Raw genomic sequence first — 21210 nt, forward strand, 5'->3', positions numbered from 1 at the left:
TGTCCTGCTTTGACTCTCACAAGTAATTATGTTACTGGCTAATACTTTCAGCCCGGTGCCACATACCATCTCCGCGCAGCTTACCATCTTCCACCACTACATATCATCTCCCCCTGCCGCCTGTTAGGAAAGTTAGAAAATCCCCCCCCCCATCAGGGAGTCCCGGCAGCCCTGTTCGCCACAGTTTCACTGCCAATTCGCCACAAGTGGCGAATGGCGACAGAGTTGCCCACCCTGGTTCAAATTGATAACAGCTTTTGTGTAATCCTTTTTCGTCAAAACATTCGCAAACTTTGTATGAGCTAACAAAAAAGCCGAGAGCCTTGCGCAGTAAAGGCTGAAAAAAAAAAAAAAAGCCAGGATTTTTAAATCGCCATTTTTGGCAGTGTTGCTATCACGGTATGCAAAAAGGCCCAAATACCAGTGATAACAACATTTGTAGAAATGGGGAGTACCCACTGGCGATAGGATCTGCCCTCCAAAAAAGGCCTTACCTGGCGAGTTCTATCTCCTATCAGAGAGAGAGAGCCATCTCTCCCTGTGCAAATCTCGGCAGGAATTTTTTATTTTTTAATTACAATTTTAATAAAAGTGTAGATGAGCAGGGAGTCTCAGGAGCAGAACTGCATTGATTTCAGGTCCGGGGACCCCCTGCTTTCCAAGATAAAGGCCCCATTATGGGGTGCCAGTATCTCAAATACTTTGTATTCCCACAGTCACATGACATTTAAATGCATAGGAGATACTGGCACCCCATAACGGGTTCTGTATGTCTGGAAGCAGGGGATCCCCGGACCTCAAAAATCAATGCAGTTCTGCTCCAGAGACCCCGTGCTCATCTACACTAGTATTAAAACAAAAATGTAAACAATTTAAAAATTTGTTACAATAGCAACTATCTGCTAATGTAATGAACTTGCTTTAATATAATCTTTATTAATAGTGTGTGGGAGCAGGGGGTCTCCTGAGCTGAACCACTTTGATTTCAGCCTTGGGGACCCCCTTCTTCACGAGTTACAGGCCCCGGTATTTAAATGACCTGGTTATTTCATGTGGACGCTTTAAAAATGGCGGCGGTACCGGCACCCGATGCTCCATACTAGGGCCTGCAACTCGGGAATCAGAGGGTTCCTGAGCTCAAATCAAAGCAGTTCAGCTCAGGGACCTCCTGCTTCCCGAGTAACAGGCCCTGGTATGGTTCATCGGGTCAGCATCCGCCGCTGCCGCCATTTTTAAAGGGTCCGCGTGACGTAACTGGGTGATAAAAATACCCTGAGGCTGAAATCAAAGCGGTTCAGCTCACGAGACCACTTGCTCCCACAAACTATTAATAAAAATTACATTAAAGCAGCTTTATTACCTTAGCGGATATCCGCTAAGGCAATGAAGGGTTTAAAGACCAATGTCATGTTTATTTTGGGTAGCGGGGGTGGATGAAGGTGGTATTTGACCCTTGATGGGTGTTTAGGCCTTCTGGGGGTGGGGGGGGTTGCGGGTGGACTTAACCCCTTCATTACCTTAGCGGTTAATACTGCTAAGGTAATGAAGGGGTTAACCCCCCCAGCTACCCACCTGGTAGGCCTAAACACCCATCCTTGGTGCTAATACCCCCTTCACCCACCCCCACAACCCACAATAAACACAAATACACACAACAGCCCTACTACCCACCTCCTAGGCCCCCAATAAACCATTACAATATCTAATAAACACCAATATACAAACACACCAACCCCCTGTGCATCAACATAAAACCAGGATTTATTTTTTTACACACACAATTAATTCCCCAGGCCGGCGGGGTCCCCGGGTGGTCCTGACGGCTGTCCACAGGCCCCAGAGAGCACCCCAGGGGGTACCCACGGGTGTCTGGGGACCTTTGGGTGGTCCCCGCTAGGCTCAATGGGCATCCCGGTGGTCCCTGTTGTGTCCGTGGGCCCCAATGGGGTCAATGGGCTGTCCCCATGGGCATCTGGGGGTCCCTGGGTCATCTCCATGGGTGTCTTGGGGCCCTCTGGTGGTCCCCAGCAGTCCCCGGGGCCCCATAGGGGTCCCCACGGGGGTTTTGGGGACCTTGTGGTCCATGCGGATCTTCGGGGGCCCCATATGGGTCCCTGGTTCCTCCCCGCATGTGCCATGTGTCTTCAGGTTGTCCGGGGGTGCTCGGGTGGTCCCCGTGGGTGTCCGGGGGTCCTTGGGTTGTCCCTGTTGGCCTGCGTTACCAATTCTGTATTAAAAAAATAACAGGGCCTACATTTAAAATAATACAGCTCCCTCCCACAAAAACATTCAGTACAGATGTGGGCAAAATAACTATTATCCAGATATGGATAATAGATTATTTGCCCATTATTTAAATGGAAAAAATAGGCAAAGCGCTCCAATGCCAGGAATTAAAGAATATTGTAAGCCAAGACCACTTCATCCAAGGTATAAGGAATGAGTAATAGTATTAATGATAGTACATAATAACCACTTGTATGGGTACTATCCTCCTGAAGACAGGTGGTAGATGGTACAAGCCCACCCACAATCAGTCTCAATGGCAGGTTCCCCTGAATAATAAGCAATACTCACAAATCCTAGGAGTGGTAGGTAGGCTGTGCAGCTTCCAATATTGTAGTAATCAGGGATAAATGGTGAAACAAAGCGCACAAGCAAAAACGGAGCAGGAAGGACCCAGAATCAAAAATAGAATAAAAGGGCACTTTAATGTGACAAAAGACCCATCCAACGCGTTTCGAACGTCACAGCGTTCTTTTTCAAGGATAAAACATAGTGTAATACCATCCATTAAATACTCTCTTACCTGCAGGCAGATTCGCGCCAAAAAACGGGCACACGATGACGTCATGACGCAATGCGCGTCATCGCGCATGCACAGAACGACCCGGCGCCATCTGAGGGCAAAGCTATCCATGCAGGCAGTGTGAAGTATTGTTAATAAGGGCAATGCATACGGCAACACAGTAAATTCTAATGGTGTAGTAAGCTGGCAAATTCGTACCACAAACGGACGCACAATGACGTCATGACGCAATGCGCGTCATCGCGCATGCGCAGAGCGACACGGCGCCATCTGAGGGCAAAATTGTCCCTGCAGGCAGTGTGAAGCATTGTTAGTAAGGGCAATACATACGGCGACCACAGTAGGACAAAAAAGGAAATATCAAAAGACAATAACAATAAGCAAACCACAGAACCTTAATCAAAAACGATCAGGAGAGAAATAATATTTAAAAATGCATATGACCACAAAGTATATTAAAATATATAATACAAAAAGATTATAGTATTTAAAAACAAGAAGCAAATAATTGAAATAAAGAATGAAAACAATACTGATTTAGCTTGAAGTAACAGGGGAATAAATATGAAAATACATATAAAATGAAATAGAATAACCAATATATATATATATATATATATACTGTATATAAATAAAATGAGCACAAAGAAGTGTACTACAAACAAAGAAAGGGTCAAAAAATATATAATCAAAATATGATGAAAAAATATATAATATGATAAAAAAAATATCAATGAAAATGAAAAAATGAAAAAACAGAGAATGTATTGAATTGAAAAGATAAATATATAAAGTAACCAAATATTAAAAATTATTCAACAAAATTTGTAATAACTGAAATAAATGTAACAATAATATATCTTTTCTAGAAAATGGGCCAATTGCCAATCAATATTTAAACCCATAGGGAAGCACGTTTGGAGAATGAATATCCAATATGCTTCCCTACGATCCAATAAATTGATGCGGTCACCTCCTCTAGGTCTATTATTAATTAATTCAATGCCCAGGAAGGAGAAATTCCTGATACCCCCCTGACCACAATCGGAGAAGTGCTTGAAAACAGGATGATTAGTGTCTTTTTCGTTCTTTATTTCAATTATTTGCTTCTTGTTTTTAAATACTATAATCTTTTTGTATTATATATTTTAATATACTTTGTGGTCATATGCATTTTTAAATATCATTTCTCTCCTGATCGTTTTTGATTAAGGAATAAGAGGTTCTGTGGTTTGCTTATTGTTATTGTCTTTTGATATTTCCTTTTTTGTCCAACTGTGGTCGCCGTATGTATTGCCCTTACTAACAATGCTTCACACTGCCTGCAGGGACAATTTTGCCCTCAGACGGCACCGTGTCGCTCTGCGCATGCGCGATGACGCGCATTGCGTCATGACGTCATTGTGCGTCCGTTCGTGGTACGAATTTGCCTGCTTACTACACCATTAGAATTTACTGTGTTGCCGTATGTATTGCCCTTATTAACAATACTTCACACTGCCTGCATGGATAGCTTTGCCCTCAGACGGGCGCCGGGTCGTTCTGCGCATGCGCGATGACGCGCATTGCATCATGACGTCATCGTGCGCCCGTTTTGTGGCGCGAATCTGCCTGCAGGTAAGACGGTATTTAATGGATGGTATTACACTATGTTTTATCCTTGAAAAAGAACACTGTGACATTCGAAACGCGTTGGATGGGTCTTTTGTCACATTAAAGTGCCCTTTTATTCTATTTTTGATTCTTGGTCCTTCCTGCTCCGTTTTTGCTTGTGCGATTTGTTTCACCATTTATCCCTGCCCATTATTAAAAGCAATATTAGCCATGCAGCATAAATAAAGTAACTAAAAAAACAGTTCACTTACCCCATGCAATGTAAAGGGCATCCTCGTCAGGTTAATGCATGGTCCATGTACTCCAATGTCAGCAAGAATACATAATAAATACAACATCTAATGGCCCCTAACCCCTTAATCACCTTAGCGGTTAATAACCGCTATAGTAATTAAGGTGTTAAGGCCTAACCACCCACCTGGACCCACTATACCCACCCTTCACCCTTTCATTCGTACATTGGGTACATCATGCTCATATAATATGGGCATGACTTCCCACTTTAGCAAGAAATGGTGAAGAAATAAAAAAGAAAGGACCAAATAAAACACATAACATTGACAAATAAAACACATAACATTGACAAATAAAACACATTACATAGCGAACTAAATATATAACAAATGGCAATAAAACAATCGATTGGCACAATGGGTACATCATGTCAATACAGATGCAGCGGCCGTTATTCGAACATTTCACGGAGCCATTTCCATGTGCTCTGCTGTACTCCATGCGGCATTAACGCGTCATCCACACCGCCAAACACACCAGGCACCCTTGTGTTGACAGTGGTTGATTTGAATTTATGGTTTCGGATTTCTTTGGGTGCAATTCTTCACGTATCCGCCAGGTGGCAGAATGAATGAATTGTAATGTGTACCGTACTTTGCTACTGTGTCAATTTGCAGGTGTTTAAAAACCAGATAAAAACCAAGTCTACAGTACAATACCACAGTGGTTCATTGTGAATCGACCTTGGTCCTTGAAGACGCTGAAGACATTATCAAATGTAGGTGTTTCATAATAAAAACCTCTAAATCACAATGCTGTGGGCTTTTTTCTACATTCTTATCCCTGCACAATTGCTGACTGGACACCATGTGTGCACCGTACACATAAAAAACCTGACTGCAGTTATGCATTTTTAATGTGTTCTGCAATTAATGCTGCAACAGAAAAGAAGGTGACTGTATCAGAAATATATGAATATTTAATTTCGAACTATGATTTTTACAAATTTTCACCTGACGTTCGTGGATGGAAGCGTTCGATAAGGCAAACCTTAACTAACGATTATTGTTTTTATCGCATTGCCCCTACTCCCAGAGACAGAGGAGGGTATTGGTGTGTGATCCCACATTTTTACTGTTTGTTTGATCATAGCAACTTCAAATTGAGAAAGGTTGGGTTTAATCCATATAAGATTCGTCTATTCCAATCCAGTAATGTGCCAGCGCCAGCAACAGTGCCAGCACCGGCTTACAATAACGGTCCGACCATCAGTGAAAACCTGGTGAACGGCAATCCTTGCTACCTGTCACCGCCGGAATACCTGCAAGATTTACAGCCTGAGCATGATTCCGTACCAGATTACTCGTACCAGCATGCTTACAACCAACATGACTACCCGCTTCATCAGCAGTCAACTACAGGTGTAGCAGGCCAACTGTCATCTGTCAACTATAATGCAGAATACAGGAGTGACAGTGGCTTATCTCCACAAGTTTGGCAAAGTTTATATTGAAGATAAATATAATGTACTACAGTATACTGTATTATCCAATACAGTACAGTATTACGTTTAAAGCTGCAGTTCAAGCTGCCGTAATTAAAAAAAAAATACTCTTTTTAAAAAAACAATATGTGCATCAATACAATATGCACAGACAAGGGATTAGTTACAGTAAGCTGCAGATCGGTCCGTTCTCCTGTAATCAATCGCTTTTCTCAGAGTTATTTAATTCAATTCTTGAACAGCATTATTGAAAATGTAGTCCTGTAATAGGATTGCCTGAGCAATCTAGAGCTACTACAGTAGATACAATTGGTGGACAGCTAGGAAACTGACGTGGTGTTTAAAGATGAACAGGGCATATTTGTGGGCTAGACCAGCACTTCCGATCTTGTTTTTCTCCTGGACGTGCTGGGGCAGTTCTCTCAAGATGATGCCCGGGAGCGTTACAATCCTGGGTGCTGGAGAGAGTGTGCTTCTGGCAGTGGGCGAGGGTTGGTGGTCTGGGAGGATGCTTTTCTCCTGTCATAGCCTTATCAGGGTTGTCATCTCTTTATGTGGCCTTACTGGGGTTGTCATCTCCACCAGAAGGGAATGCATGTATTCTGCAGGCGGAGGGGGTGAGCGTGAAGGGTCCCATTGTGTGCTTGGTGTTGGAAGCGTGAAGGTCAAATCCCGGGATTGAGAGGGTGCACGGGGGGGGGGGGGTGCGGTTCCTCCATGGTAGAATAAGGTGCCTCCAGGCCACCCTCCTGCTCCTTCATCGGACATATAGGGGCAGGACTATAAGCAAAGCAATGTTCCTCTCAATCTTATCCATATGAACACACGTCACACATACAACTATTCATATTGAACATGGTCTCCAAAAGAAGATCAATCTTTTGCTCTGTTGAGTTGTCAGGGATTTCGACACAACTTAAACCATTCAGCATGCAGGCGAACGAGCTGGATCTGATGCGAGGAGTGCTTTGACATCTGCGAAGATGGGTGCTTGAGCAGATGAGCTGGAGGTTCCTAGCAGAGCATCATAGTGAATGGGTGCTGAAGCATATGAGCTGGGGTTTCTGTGACGGCTCAGGGGATTCCTTCCCCTCCATGTGTAACTGACACTCCTGCCTGCCTCTTCTGTTCCTTCCCTGCCTTCCCCTGCTTTTCTCCCTTCCTCCGCCCGCAGCTGTCCCTCTGCGGCAACCTCTGACGTCATCCCGGCATCGGCGCGCGCTACCCGCAAGACACGCGCACCCTCTCGGTCTTCCGTTCCCCGTTTCGGTGCCCCCTGCTTCCGGCCCCCCTCGGCTCCCGCTCTAGTCCCCTTACCTCCTGCGGTCTCCCCTTCTGTCTGTCCCTCATCCTCGGTGGGTGCTCCCGTGGCGCGGCGCTCCGCGTGCCTCGTGACGCAGCCTGTGCGCACGCACTCTAACCTTACAGAGGGCGCACGCACACGCTCCTCTTGTAAGCTCTCTCAGACTCCTGGCTCCTCCTCTCATGCTCTGCAGGCTATCTCCCTCACTGGCTCACCTGTCTCCGCCTCTTCTCCTCCTCACCTATCCCTGCTGTCTCCCACTTCACCTTCTGCTCCTCCTCTAGCTCCCATTGGTGTTCCCTCCTTTATAACCCCTGTCTGTCCTTTCTCTCATTGCTCTGCATAGTTCTTTGTACCTCTGTGTGTGCAGTCCTTTGCTTGGCTCTCCTGTGTTTTCCAGCTTCTGTTCCTGCTCCTGCATACCCCTAGCTTGATCTCTGCTTGCTATTGCCCTTGAACCCTGCTTACGGACACGACTTTGCTGACTTCTGTGATCCCTGGACTCTGGCTTACGAACATTACAATCATGATCTCTATATCCCTGGACTATGGCACACGGACATCACTACTCTTACTCTGAACCCCAAAGGCGTTGCAAGTATTACTAACCATCTCTCTACAGGCCTGGCAATGCCATACCACACCCCGGGCACACCCTCACTGCTGTGGGTGTGTGGTAAAACCCTTCCAACCTCAGTACTGGGGACTGGCCAGGTCTGCGGGCATACAGGCGTAACATCATGCAGAGCCTAACAAATGCAGACTCCCCTGAGGTGGGCCAAGGTGTTTCTTTGGAACATTTACAATTTCTGAGCAACCAGCTGACCACTATTTGCCAGCAACTGGCTAACCTCCCTGTCCAGGAAACTTCAGTGGCTCCGTCACCCCCTGCTGCTACGACCTATGGTAGTGCTGGACAACGTATTCCACCAACCAACCGGTATGATGGGGACCCCCTTGCTTGCCGCGGATTCCTAAACCAATGCGAGGTGCAATTCGAAATGTCTCCCTTTCAGTTTCCTACTGGCCGTTCTAAGGTAGCATACATCTACGCTTTGCTCACCGGCGATGCCCTCGCTTGGGCCTCTCCACTCTGGGAACATAAGAGTGAATTAACCCAGGATTACCCCAAATTTAAGCGTGAATTCCAGCAAGTATTTGATACTCCCACAAGGCGCGAGACGGCCGCATTCTCTCTTCCATATTTCACAGGCTCGAAGATCTGCTGCCAAGTACGCAATAGAATTCCGTACCCTCGCCACGGAGACGAAATGGAATGATGAGGTACTCGCCGCCGCATACTGGCATGGTCTCTCTGACACCTTGAAGGATGATCTTGCTACTCATGCCCGGCCTTCTTCCCTGGAGGAGTTGATTATTCTCAGTGTACGTATGGACCAGCGCACCCAGGAACAACGGCACGAGAGACACTGTTCTCGTTTTCTTTCTTCCCCTGTTGTATCACACTGGTCACCCTCTTTGCCTCTCCTGGCGTTGAACGCCCCGGAGCCGATGCAAATCGGTAGCCAACAACTTCGGGTCGCGGAGAGAATGCGACGCCGTCAGAAGGGACTCTGTTTCTACTGTGGTTCTTCGGAACATCGCCTCCAGAACTGTACCCTGAAGCCAGGAAACGGGAACACCCAGTAAAAGGTAGAGGGGAGTCTACTGGGTACTGTCTCTCCTTGCCCATCTCTCCCTGAGGATCTCCCGAAGAAGTTTTTTCTTCCTGCTACTTTGGAGGGCCCTGACCTCCTATTGGAAGTAAAGGCTTTCATTGACTCTGTATCTTGCGGTAACTTCCTGGACCAAACCTTTGCCTCCAAGAACCAAATTCCTATGGTCAAGAGAAAAGCACCTATTGGTCTCGAGGCCATTGACGGTCGCCCGCTCCAGCCAGCATTTATCATCTGGGAGTCCATTCCTCTCACACTGACCTTGGTCGACGGTCATAAAGAGGTAATAGTGTTTGATATCTTCCATTCTCCTACCGTTCAACTTATTTTAGGATTGCCTTGGCTTCAACTCCACAATCCACGCATTGATTGGACCGGCACTATGCCTATCCAGTGGCCTTCCTCCGCTGAGTCTGCTTCCACAGCTTCTCCTGTTGCAGTGCTTTCCGGCCTGGATTCCATCCCTTCCAATCTCTCGATTCTTCCGACCGTGTACCATGAGTTCCTGGACGTGTTCAACAAGGTACAGGCTGAGGTTCTACCTCCTCATCGTCCATACGATTGTCCTATCGATTTAATTCCAGGGACCATTCTCCCGAAGTCGAAGTCTTACCCATTGTCTGTTCCTGAAACCGAGGCCATGACGTCTTACATCCAAGAAAACTTGGAGAAAGGATTCATCCGCAATTCGACCTCCCCAGCTGGGGCAGGCTTCTTCTTCGTGAAGAAGAATGATGGATCGTTGAATGATGGATCGTTAAGACCTTGCATCGACTTTCGCGGACTCAACAAAATCACGGTAAAGAATCGGTACCCCCTTCCCTTAATCTCTGAACTTTTCAATCATCTCCAGGGAGCCTCTATCTTCTTAAAACCAGAGACATAACATAAAACACAGACAAAGCTCAGTGCACATCCAGAAAAACTTATATACGGTACAGTGCCTAAATATACATGTATAAATAACTAATAAATAAAATGGTCTTTTAGTTTAACATTTTGGCCAAATTGTTTTAAGCCCTTGTGCCAAACTTCACGGCAGACCACGTTTCAAGGGTCCCTACACTAATATAAATTCTTAATAACCTGTGCATTGCCAGGAAGAATGATTTATAATAAATCTGTCAATATAAGTTGCAAAAGTTCTAAGTCTGATTGAAGCTTTTATTAACCTGTACATTACCAGGAAAAGCACTCTGTAATAGATTTGTCACAATCACACTGCATGCAGGCAAGTTCCCCTGATAGTTGGAGATGCCATGGAGTAAGCTTTTAACCATTTAAATGTGGGAGGGAGTGAGCTTCAATTGGATAGGAGGTTGCCACCCTCCAAAACAGCCAAGACTAGCTGCACAAGAATTATAAAACATACAGAACACCTACAAGCTCAAATTGAACCCCCAAAATACCCACAACATATATATATAAGCATATAAGTTTCACAGAGGAGTGCTACTGAGCATGGCAATATATATTTAAAACCAGAGACATAACATAAAACACAGACAAAGCTCAGTGCACATCCAGAAAAACTTATATACGGTACAGTGCCTAAATATACATGTATAAATAACTAATAAATAAAATGGTCTTTTAGTTTAACATTTTGGCCAAATTGTTGTAAGCCCTTGAGCCAAACTTCACGGCAGACCACGTTTCAAGAGTCCCTACACTAATATAAATTCTTAATATGTTGTGGGTATTTTGGGGGTTCAATTTGAGCTTGTAGGTGTTCTGTATGTTTTATAATTCTTGTGCAGCTAGTCTTGGCTGTTTTGGAGGGTGGCAACCTCCTTCCTGCCAAGTGCATAATCTCTGCGAATAATTTTAATGTGTTGGATGAAATCAACAAAGCTCAGGTTCACATTCCCAGCAGGTTCAGGGTACCAGAGGGACGCTTATACGCAGCTCCACGGTTTCGCCACAAGATTTTACTTTGGGGACATTCTTCTAGATCTGCCGGTCATCCAGGCTTCAAGAGGACTGCGGACCTTATTAAACGGACATTTTGGTGGCCTAAAATGAACAAAGACATTTTTTATTTCACTAGTGCTTGTCCGGTATGTGCCCAGAGTGAGACGGCCCATCACAAACCTTCTGGCCTTCTCATGCCTCTCCCCATCCCGGAGCAACCCTGGAAACACATCTCTATGGATTTCATTGTCAAACTTCCCAATTCCAAAGGAATGAATACCATTCTTGTTGTAGTAGACAGATTTTCTAAACACTCAGACTTTATTCCCCTCAAGGGTATTCCTAATTCTGCTACTTTGGCCGATATTTTTTCCAAGGAAATTTTCAGATTACATGGCGTTCCCATTTCAATTGTCTCTGACAGAGGGTCTCAATTCATCTCTAAGTTCTGGCGGGCGTTTTCCCACACTCGGAATTTCTCTTCTTTTTTTCTTCCGGATACCATCCTCAGACCAATGGTCAGACTGAAAGGATGAATCAAACCTTAGAGCAATATCTCAGATGTTTCGTCTCTGAGTCACAAGACAACTGGGTGGACCTGTTACCATGGGCCGAATTTGCGATCAACTCTCTTAAGAATGAGTCTACACAAGAGTCTCCTTTCTTCAACAATTTCGGTTTTCACCCTAGCAGTCTTCCCCTCTCCTCCCCCCTTTATGGCGTTCCCACAGCAGACCCCCATGTTACGACCCTGCTGAATTCTTAGAAAAGGATCCTTAAGTTCCTACAATCTGCCGTCTCTAGACAAAAAACTAAAGCAGATCATCTTCGCCAACCAGGTCCTTCATTTAAGCCTGGTGACAGAGTGTGGCTGTCCTTGAAGAACATTAGGCTTAAAACTCCATCTCCAAAACTGTCCCCAAGATTTCTGGGTCCTTTCAAGATAACAGAAAAGATTAATCCAGTCGCCTACCGTCTAGTACTACCTCCTACCATGAGAATCCCTTCCGCATTTCATGTGTCCCTACTCAAGCCTTTTGTCCAGAGCTCGCACTTCCCGGATCCTTCCCGAAAACCCAACCCAGTGTCTAACCTAGGACAACAGGAGTACGAGATTCACTCACTAATCGACTCTCGTTGGTCAAGAAACAAGCTCCAGTTGCTCGTCCACTGGAAGGGGTATGGCCCGGAGGAGCGTTCATGGGTTCCAGCATGTCACATCCATGCTCCCAAACTTCTCCAGCAGTTCCATATAAAATTTCCCCAGAAACCATGGCTGGATCGCTCGGAGATCGATCCTCAAGGGGGGCATACTGTGACGGTTCAGGGGATTCCTTCCCCTCCATGTGTCCCTGATGCTCCGCTCCTGCCTGCCTCTTCTGTTCCTTCCCTGCCTTCCCCTGCTATTCTCCCTTCCTTCGCCCGCAGCGTTCCCTCTGCGGCAGCCTCTGACGTCATCCCGGCATCGGCGCGCGCTCCCCGCAAGACACGCGCACCCTCTCGGTCTTCCATTCCCCGTTTCGGTGCCCCCTGCTAACGGGCCGCCCTCGGCTCCCGCTCCAGTCCCCTTACCTCCTGCCATCTCTTCTTCTGTCTGTCCCTCATTCTCGGCGGGTGCTCCCGCGGCGTGGCGCTCCGTGCACCGCGTGACACAGCCTGTGCGCGCACACTCTAACCTTACAGAGGGCGCGCGCACACGCTCCTCTTGTAGGCTCTCTCAGACTCCTGGCTCCTCCTCTCATGCTCTGCAGGCTATCTCCCTCATTGGCTCACCTGTCTCCTCCTCTTCTCCTCACCTATCCCTGCTGTCTCCCACTTCACCCTCTGCTCCTCCTCTAGCTCCCATTGGTGTTCCCTCCTTTATAACCCCTCTCTGTCCTTTCTCTCATTGCTCTGCATAGTTCTTTGTACCTCTGTGTGTGCAGTCCTTTGCTTGGCTCTCCTGTGTTTTCCAGCTTCTGTTCCTGCTCCTGCATACCCCTAGCTTGATCTCTGCTTGCTATTGCCCTTGAACCCTGCTTACGGACACGACTTTGCTGACTTCTGTGATCCCTGGACTCTGGCTTACGAACATTACAATCCTGATCTCTATATCCCTGGACTCTGGCACACAGACATCACTCCTCTTACTCTGAACCCCAAAGGTGTTGCAAGTATTACTAACCATCTCTCTACAGGCCCGGCAACGCCATACCACACTCCGGGCACGCCCTCACTGCTGTAGGTGCGTGCTAAAACCCTTCCCATCTCAGTACTGGGGACTGGCAAGGTCTGCGGGCATACAGGCATTACAGTTTCCCAGCAGAGCATCGGTGGACAAACGGTCTTCCTCGGTGGGTGCCAGGTCAATTCTTGTGGGCGTCCAAAGTGTTTGATCTGAGTATATGGCAGCCATTTTCTTCTTCACATAATAAGGACCAGGGTTGCTAGCTTTCGGAACATTCTCTTTATTCTCCTTTGGCTTTCGCATTGGCATTGTCTTGGTAACAGGTTCCGCCTTTCGCTTTCGGCACGGCAGAAGAAAGCAGTTTCCTGCGTCCGTAGATCCATGGAAGCAGATGGAAGAATGCACAATGCAGTGTCTGGACAAGAACAAGTTCATATAGAGATCAGTGTGTGGGAGGCTATGCAATTTGTGTCACCTTTTATACACTGTGTCCCGATTTGAATTTTTTGGCGGGCATGGACTCGAGCTGCAGGTGTTACAAGTGGGCGAACTGTATACTTTCAAAACCTGTTGAGCGAGGTCAATTACATTACATTATAAATGCACCATCACTTTTGATGATTCAATGTACGTTGAATATACATTGAATACACATTCCTCTGTGCTTGATTTATTTTCTAAAGCAGTGATGCAGAGGAAAAATATTTCAAAGGATTTCAGCATGAGAATACGGGATATGTACAAGAAAGGACACAGAATTTTATAGATCCAACGCTGGTTAGTTACTTCGGGCCTCGGTTTAGTAAAAAGCACAGTCAGCTATCATGCCCATGGTAAGGCAAAAAGTGTAAAGCGGAGTCCCACAGTCACAACAGAGTAAGTATTTTTGTTTTCTTTACTGTACAGCAGTGGTTACCAACTCCAGTCCTCAAGGACCCGTAACAGTCCAGGTTTTAAGGATACCCCGGATTGAGCACAGGTGGTTCAGTAACAATTATTGGGCCACCTGTGCTAATGAGAGGATTGCCTTAAAACCTGCACTGTTAGTGGCCCTTGAGGACTGGAGGTGGGAACCACTGCTGTACAGTATGTAATTACACTATTACTGCTAAAATGCATTTGTGTGTTTTACTGTACTCGTTTCCTTGCAATTATTTTTGAGAAAAAACCTTGTCCTACACTACCGACCCACTTTATTGCAGTGCGGCCGGTTCCGCAAGCCGGGAGATTTCCCGGCTTGCTAGTGGCCGCCCCTCGGCGTGCCGCGCGTCACCGACGCGCGGGCACGCGTCATCGGGAGCCTGCGCCCCCTGCACGCGCGTCCAGGGCTCCCCGAGGGAGCCCTGGTGTCCCGCGATGTGGGGGACGGCGGCAGGGGGTTCCGGGTGACCCGGCGGACCTGGCAGCGGGAGGATGGATCGATCGATCGGAGGGCGCTCCTCTGCTGCTTCGGCGTGCGCCCGGCACCCTCCGGCGCACGCCAGGCTACTGCTGCGGCCGAGAACGGGCAAATGCTCGAATAAACTCGGCCGCAGCAGTATATTACTCTAAAAACGTCTTCCATATCAAAATGCATGTGTGTTTTACAGTACTTGTTTCCTTGCAATTCTTTTACAGAAAATGTTGGGCCTACTGTAACAAATTGTTCTGTTTTCCTTTACACTGTAGGACGACAAAGCTTCTGGTGGACCAAATCAGTGAAGATAATGATGAGCGTTGCGGAGCAAGTGTCAAGACTGCTCTAGAGAAAACTCACAATATAACAGCATCTGAGACCAGCATCAGGCAGATGAGACGCCAATTGGGATGGAAATATGGACGTGTAAAGTAGGTGTCTTACTGTAACAAAGTACAGTATTGTATATTGCATATAGTACTAAATAAACTACAGTATACAGTAGTAATGCCCCTTGTGAATGCTTTATGGTACATTATGCAGTAGTACATTAGTAGTAGTGGTTATTATAGACCCTGTGAGAGTTTTTTGGGGAAAGGATGTGACATCATCCAAAAGAGTGTCACATGGTCTACAACAACCTATCAGATTGGGGATATAGTTCCCACAATCTGATTGTCTGAAGTACCATGTGACGGCAGCCATGTTGCTTTTGATTTTGTCATGTTAAAAGGAATTGAAGCACAGCCATTCTGATTGGCTGGCTTAATTTCCTTTACATGACCAAAAAAAAGGCATATGGTCTTCACAGGCCATTCAGAGTCGTGTGAACCATTTGCAAAAAATGTGATGACATAGATCTATAAAAGACTATGCAGTGTAATTTTACGGCAAGAAGCCGAGGAGGGAGGACCTCCTCCACCAATAGGAGGAGAAGGGCATTCCTCCAGAAGACGAAGACCCCGAAAGTGACAAAATGGATTATAATTTACACACAAAAATAAAGAAAGTAGAAAAGGACTTTGGATTTTTTTTACCTGTGGGCCGTTGCTGTTCCGGATCGTGGATTGGTTCGAGAGCATGCGGTGACCACGGAAATCGGAGGGTGGAGACATCTGTAGGTAAGGAAAAATATTGAATGTATGATATGTTTATTTTACAGGTTTTTTTAATTTAATTTTTATTGTGATTGAATTTTTTTTGATGCCCATTCCTTGCCACTAATTATGTATGTCTCTTTATGGATATACATACATACATACATACATACATACATACATACATACATGGACAAGCAATGGTTGTTTTGACAATGCTTGCTTTTATGTATTGGCAATTTGTTTTTTTATTTATTATGCTCTTTATATTGTGTTTGTATTTAGTATGCTGACATTTTGCTGGTGTTTTAAATTGTTTATTTCTGGCTTTTGATTATTTTGTGACTATTGTTATAGAATGAAGCAGTTTATTTCGATATTTATTTTATTTATTCATGGTTTTGTTGTTTAAATTGTTTATTCTGGGCTTCTTTTTTGATTTGATTAATTGATTTGTGTTAATTTTGTTGTATTTATTTCTTAATTTGTTTTTATTTTGTGATTGTTTGGAATGCACAGGCGATTGTTTGTGATTGTTTTTTTAAAGTTGACCATTGACTGCCATAGTGTTAAATCATGCACATATTATATGGGCATGATGTACCCACTGTGCCATTCAATTGTTTTATTGCCATTTGTTATGTATTTATTTGGCAATGTTATGTGTTTTATTTGGTCCTGTTTTTTTTTTTCCTTCACCATTTCTTACTATAGTGGTAAATTATGCCCATGATGTACCCATGATGAGCATGATGTACCCACTGTACCAATCAAGGGTGGGTGGGAAGGGTGGGAAGGATGGGCATAGTGGGTCTGGGGTGGGTGGTTAGGCCTCCCGGGTGGGTAGCGGGCAGGGTGGGTTAACCCCTTAATTACTTTAGTGGTTATTAACCACAATGGTGATTAAGGAGTTAGGAGACATTACAATGTATTTATTACTGCTCTCTGTCAACAGAGGACATGGCCCTGCAGTAAGCGGATGAGGACATCATTCATATTGCCAGGGGTAAGTAGAACTGTTTTTATTTACTTTATTTATGGTGCATGGCTAATGTTGTGTTTAATAATGGCAAATAATCTATTATTCATATATGGATAATAGTTATTATGCCCATTACTGGACTTTATGTGTTTGGGGGGCGAGCTGTATTGATTTAAATGTAGGACATGTTTTTTTTTAAATACAGGATTGGTACAGCAAGCCAGTGGGTACCCACGGGAACCAACCAATGACCCCAGGATGCCCATGGGGACCTCCAGAGGACCCTGTATGCCTATGGGCACCGCCCAAGGACCCACAGACACCTGCTGGAATGAACCGTGGACCCCTATGGGGCACCCAGGGACCTGTGAGGACCACCTGAGGGCCACCAGACCCCCATGGGAACCACCAGCGGGCCCCTAGACACCCATAGGGATGACTCGGGGACCCCCAGACACCCGTGGGGACCACCTGTGGAGACCCTGCTCCGAGGAGCTTACAATCTAATTGGTATGTAGGAGGAACATAAAGAGACAGTAGGAGGGCATTTTGATAAGTGCTTCTGCAGGAGGACAAGCTTTATGTATCATGTGTCTAGTAGTATCCACAGGTGGATAGATAGGGTGCTAATCGGGTATTGAGAGGAAGGGCATTCCAGAGGTCTGGGGCAGTCAGTGAGAAAGTTTTAACATGGGAGAGGGCTTTAGATACAAAGGGGTAGGGAGAATACATCCTTGAGCAGAACGCAAGAGTTGGGATGTTGTATAGCGAGAAATTAGGGTTGAGATGTAAGGAGGGGCAGAAGAGTGTAAAGCTTTAAAAATGAGGAGGAGAATTGCATGTGTGATACAGGATTTGATAGCAAAGCCAGGAGATCGATTTCAGCAGGGGAGACGCTAAGACAGATTTAGGAAAGAGTAGAGTTATTCTGGCAACAGCGTATAGGATAGATTGTAGGGGAGACAAGTGAGAGGCAGAAAAGCCGGACAGCAGGAGGTTACAGTAATCAAGACGGGAGAGAATGAGGGCCTGAGTCAGAGTTTTAGCAGTCGAGCAACAGAGGAAAGGGTGTATCTTTGTAATATTGCAGAGGAAAAAGCGACAGGTTTCAGAGACGTTTTGAACATGAGAGGAGAATGTGAGAGAGGAGTCGAGTGTCCCCCTAGGGAGTGTGCTTCGGCTACTGGGTGAATAATGGTACTTCCAACAGTAATGTGGAAAGAGATAGTAAGTCCAGGTTTGGGAGGAAATCTGTTTTTATCAAGTTAAGTTTAAGTCGACGGAGGGCCATCCAGGATGATATCGCAGAGAGACATTCAGAAACTGTTGTCTGTACAATAGGTGTGAGGTCAGGGGTTGAAAAGTAAATGTGTGTGTCGTCAGCATAGAGGTGATATTTAAAGAGAAGAGGTCCCAGGACAGAACCCCATGGCATCCCCACAGAGAGATCTATGGAGGAGGTGTTAGCAGAAGAGAGAAGAGAGGTGAAGATGTATAGCACAGCCGCAGTTTCCAACTCCCAGTGAGACCGGAAAAAATGATAAGGTAAGCACTCAAATGAACAACAGGTCAGGTTTTATTGCAGGGTGGTGCAGCAAAGGGACAACAGAGCAACACGAACGCACCTACGCGTTTCGTGCACTAGGCACTTAATCAAGTTAGCAGAAGAGACACTGAAAGTACAATGGGAGAGGTAAGAGGAGATCCAGGATATAGCTTTGTTACGAATACCAAGAGTATGGAGAATGTGGAAGAGAAGAGGGTGGTCCACGGTGTCAAATGCTGCAGAGAGGTCGAGTAATGGAGTAGTGTAATGACCTCTGTCTTTGGCAGCATGTAGGTCATTAGTTATTTTAGTGAGGGCTGTTTCAGTCTTGTGAGCAGTGAGGAAGCCAGATTGTAGAGGGTCTAGGGAGAATGGGTGTTGAGAAAGTGGAGCAAGCGAGAGAATACAAGACGTTCAAAGAGTTTAGAGGTAAAAGGCAGGAGGGAGACAGGTCGATAGTTAGAAAGACAGGTAGGGTCAAGCTTGCTGTTTTTGATGAATGGTATAACAGTTGCATGCTTGGAGGAGGGAAAGGTACCCGAGTAGAGGGAGGTGTTTATATGTGTGTGTGAGCGAGGGGTAGATGGAGAAGGAGAGAAGCGAGAGAGAGAAAATGAGATGAGGTGATGGTCAGAAAGAGGAAAGGAGGAAATGGAGATTTTTTTTGGTAGTAGTCATCCTTGTGGGTGCTGGCTGCAGTCCACTGTTGAAGGCCAAAAGAAGAGGTTAGAGAGAGAAAGTTTGATGCCCAAGGGAGAGAGGGGTTGGATAGGACTGATTTTAGATCTTCCATTTTTTCTAGTACAAGGTTATGTTTGAATACATAAATTATTCACCGCAGATAGTTTTGTCCATTTGTATTACGTATACTGTAGCAAGCGTTGTGATATTTTCTCATTGTGATCCTTTTGCAGGCTGTATCTCTGTATCCCTTCTGTTTCGTGATTCATTGCGGGTTATGAGGTGCTTACCTCCATTTTAATATAAGAAGGTAGTGTGATTGTATATGTTTGTGGGGGGGAAGGGTTGGGGTGTGTATGTTGTTTTTGCGTGTGCGTGTAATGGAAGAAGAAACATTAAAATAAATGTTGTGTGAAGGTTGTTGCTTCTGTCTGCATTTATAATGAAAAATCTGACTTTTTTAAATTATGTCTTGATTTAACAGTACTTAACAGTAACAGTAAAAACAATACTAATAGATGCAAATGAGTAAATCATTTGTCGTAACAATTAAAAACCAAGATGAAAATACCGTAAATAGTTTAACAATCTTGGAACTATGAATACAAAATACATGTGACTCTCATTATGCAAACATTCTAAAAAAGCATTGAGCCATAAATTATAATGATCTGTTTAGCTGCAGGCAAAATAGAACGATCTATCTGAAATAGCTACATTAGATAATGAATGCAACATTTCTCATAAAGATGGGATCTCAGCTTGTCTCCATTTACAAAAAAAACAAAAAAACTTGCATGCTGAGGATTAAAATACATCGGATATCATATTAAGTCATATGAGTAAATTGTAAATTCATACTTTATTTTAAAATTACACTGTAGAAAGGAATATATTATGGGGATAACTAAATAATTCATTAGCATTTATAAACTTGTTAATTTAGGGCAGGATCATAATATACAGTTTAAATAACCTTGGTGATCATTGCAATGCCAGCAATCAGCGGTTACATTAATAGATTTTACTACTTTTGGTGTCTGTAAGAGACGTGTTCAGAGGTACGCAATGGAGACTGTTTTAAGGTGAAATTAAAATAAGGCTTTATTGCCTGTTTCCCTTCAGTAGCACAGCAAACATATGAAAACAACAAACGCCTATCGCTGTGTAAGGGCTAACTTACTTCCCAGTCCCTACCTGCAGGGCTGGAGAGATAATCCCATTACCACCCTATTCCCCAAAGTCTCAAGAGATGCCTTAAAGCAGGTGGCCCTTCATGTCAGTCTCTGGTAGGTTCCTGGGTGTCTTGATCTCAGCACCCCTCGGTGTTCAAGAAAGTGTCTGTGTGCAGGCTTCTCTGCTTTCCTGTATCAGCTCCAAATGTCAGCTCAGGAATCTCTGTCTGTCCTTCCTTGGTTCAGCCCCAGTGTCAGACTAAGGATTCTTTAATTCCTGTCTCATAACAGACTATTTCACAGAGCTGTGGGGTTGATTGCACCAGCAATTAACCAGCACACTGCTGGATTAGGGGCAAGCCTGTTTAACAGGAATAAAACTCTGTTATAGTGTTCAATACAAACAAAGCAGGATTTTAGTTTGTAGTAATGAACTTTTTTTGTTTAATATCTTTTGTTTTTTGATAGCTATAACTTATCCTTAGAAATTATTACATTTAGAATATTTTTATTGTTTGATTTGAAATATAACAGAATGGGCAGGTTTTTTCCCCCCAAATGAAGGACTTCAGAAATGGCATGCTTTACAGTAGATAGGACGCATCTCAAAAGACCTTAGTGGAGCCTTGGGAATAACCTGTTATAGTCTAACTGGATGCTGAATGGAAATGTTTTTAAGCACCACTGGAAATCTAAAGCTGCAAAGAAATCCCAGGTCAGGGAAAGCCGAGAGAAAACATAGTGAGCCTAAAAATAGATACCAAACCAGTACGCAGCAAGAAATTCTTTCTACCTGTGGCCAGGTCTCCCTTTGGGCTTCCTCCTAGTTCCCCGGTTGTCCCCATACCTCATGCTGCGCCTGCGACTGGCAGAGGAGGCTGGGGGGAGACGTGTTGGATCTGCAGGCGGGTAGTGGTTGCGAGTCACCCGAGGTCTCTGGCGGCTCCTGTTGCAGTGCTCCACCATGTTGTATGTGCTTGTGCATGCACAGTATGTTTCGCACATGAGCGTTCCAATAGAATAGAGTGGCGGCCATTACACAAATAGGCTCCGTGGGGACAACAATTCCCAGGGCAGCTATACCACATGGCCCAGTACATCCAGTAGAGCTG

At 45.0% G+C, this 21210-nt stretch overlaps 1 long non-coding RNA gene across 2 annotated transcripts in view; it reads right to left on the reverse strand.

The window, feature by feature from the left end:
- The window catches only part of LOC142470655 (uncharacterized), a 104324-nt gene extending 83959 nt beyond the window's left edge, over positions 1 to 20365 (reverse strand). For both annotated transcript variants that reach the window (XR_012789301.1, XR_012789302.1), the window contains exons 1-2: positions 20180 to 20365; positions 15655 to 15732 (exon numbers count right to left, since the gene is read on the reverse strand). This is a non-coding gene — a long non-coding RNA (uncharacterized LOC142470655). The remainder of the gene's footprint in view (positions 1 to 15654; positions 15733 to 20179) is intronic.
- Positions 20366 to 21210: the final 845 nt, after the last annotated feature.

This window comes from Ascaphus truei, chromosome 1 (assembly GCF_040206685.1).
Source record: "Ascaphus truei isolate aAscTru1 chromosome 1, aAscTru1.hap1, whole genome shotgun sequence".
Classification (NCBI taxonomy): Eukaryota; Metazoa; Chordata; class Amphibia; order Anura; family Ascaphidae; genus Ascaphus; species Ascaphus truei.